Below are 1,679 nucleotides of genomic sequence, written 5' to 3'. Positions count from 1 at the left end.
TGGAACATTAATTCATTGGTAGTGAAATTGTGAACTGATCCTGAAGAGCAATTTGGAACCATGTCCAAGGATTATAAAACTCTGCATATCCTTTAATCCAGCAATACCAATACTGGATCTGTATCCAAAGGGATCATAAAAAATGTTAACGGACCCATATGCACAAAAAATGTTTATTGCAATTCTTTTGTGTGGAAAAGATTTGGAAACTGAGGCATCATCCCTCCTATCAGTTGAGGAATGAATGAACAACTTTTGTATATAAATGTAATGTAATATTATTGCTGTACAAAAAATGATGATCAGACAGATTTCAGAAAAAAAAAACTAGAAAGACATACATGAACTGATGTTGGATGAAGTGAGCAGAACCAGGAGAACATTGTACATAGTAACAACAATATTGTACAGATGATCAACTTTGACTTAACCCTTCTCAGCAAAACAATTTGTATTTGTTTTGCTATTTCTTTTTCATTGAATGAAACTGGATTTGCATTGGATGAAATAGCTGCCAAAAAAAAAAAAAGGATTTTATATATATATATATATATATATATATATATATATATATATATATATATATATATATATATATATATATATATTGGCTTTGACTTAGCAGTTTTTCAAAAACACTTCTTCACATAGTGGACAGAAACAATTGTACATATTCTGAGGTTCACTTTGGAGTTTCATTAGTAGATCCATGAATCATACTCATAAGAATTGTGCTCTCACTGGCCAATCTCACCTTCAATTCTATTATATTTGGCAATTATGAGGTCATTGATAACTCCCAAAAGAGCAGTTTCAGCTAACTGATGAGATAGAGTAACATACTATAGAGGGTTTAACAGCAACAGTAGAGATACTGAATGCAGATGGCTTTTTCAAGGATTTTAGTCAAGATAAGGGAAGAGAGATATGGGACTATGCCATCAGGAATGGTCAAATTAAATGAAGTTCTACAATTGCATTCCCAGGGCTATGTCCTTGCTCCTGCTCTATTCTTTATAAGCAATTTGAATAATAGATGACAAAAATATCTAGCATCACTTGAAACAATGGATCCAACTTAACACAGTAGAATTTAAAAGGAAAATATAAAGTGCTAAAGAAACTGAATTGAAAACCATAATTTTACAAATATAAAATGTAAAAGTTGTGGCTAGAATATAAAAAATTCATGTAAAAAATTAATGTTCTGAAGAACTATAAGCTTGATGTGAATCCATAGTGTTATAGAACAACCGAAAAATATAATTCAGTTCTTGCCTTCATGATGAGAAGAACATTGTTTCAAATAACTCTATATTTAGAATATAAGGAATAGGTTTGGGCAACATGTGTTAGGAAAGACATCAACAACATCAAGAGTACAGAAATGAAGGGGACCAGAATTGAAATGAAACTGGAACTCATCAAATGTTTATTGAGCATAATATAATAATATATGTAATATAGTATAATAATAATATTATATAATGTCACATATTATATAATATTACATAATAATGTGTTAGCTTCTGGAGACGACAGCTCGATACAATAATGTATAATGATTCATCAAATATTTATTGAGCATAACATAATAATAAATAAGGTCCTTTGCAGGTAGATGGTATAGTAGACTTAGAGTGAGGAAGACTTAAATATAAATCTGGCATCAGATACTT

The sequence above is a fragment of the Sminthopsis crassicaudata genome, chromosome 3 (assembly GCF_048593235.1).
Source record: "Sminthopsis crassicaudata isolate SCR6 chromosome 3, ASM4859323v1, whole genome shotgun sequence".
In the NCBI taxonomy this organism is placed as follows: domain Eukaryota; kingdom Metazoa; phylum Chordata; class Mammalia; order Dasyuromorphia; family Dasyuridae; genus Sminthopsis; species Sminthopsis crassicaudata.
Note: the sequence above shows the minus strand (reverse complement) of the source record.